This window comes from Lycium ferocissimum, chromosome 3, assembly GCF_029784015.1.
Source record: "Lycium ferocissimum isolate CSIRO_LF1 chromosome 3, AGI_CSIRO_Lferr_CH_V1, whole genome shotgun sequence".
NCBI lineage: Eukaryota > Viridiplantae > Streptophyta > Magnoliopsida > Solanales > Solanaceae > Lycium > Lycium ferocissimum.
The window spans coordinates 15,402,944-15,403,289 of NC_081344.1; positions in this window are offsets into that span (position 1 = coordinate 15,402,944).

A 346-nucleotide genomic window follows, 5' to 3' on the forward strand; every position below is an offset into this window, starting at 1 on the left:
TCCTTGAAAAATTAGACTTTTGAATTTCTTTTTTTTTTTTTAGGGAAAAAAATATATATATACATTTTAAAGGGAAAAATTTTTACAAACTTAACGATAGTTTTCTTCTCTATTTACAAAACATAATGATATATTACGAAACATGACGGATTTTCATATATTTTTCATTTTTTTTATTTTTTTTTTAAAATATTTTTTTAAAATAATATTTTATTTTAAAAAAATATTTTTTATATATTTAAAAAAAAAAAAAATTATATATTTTTGCTCAAAGGCTTAAAATATTCTCAAATTTTTGTGTATGAAAAATATGCGAGCGAAATTTTTGATATAATTGTCATACACA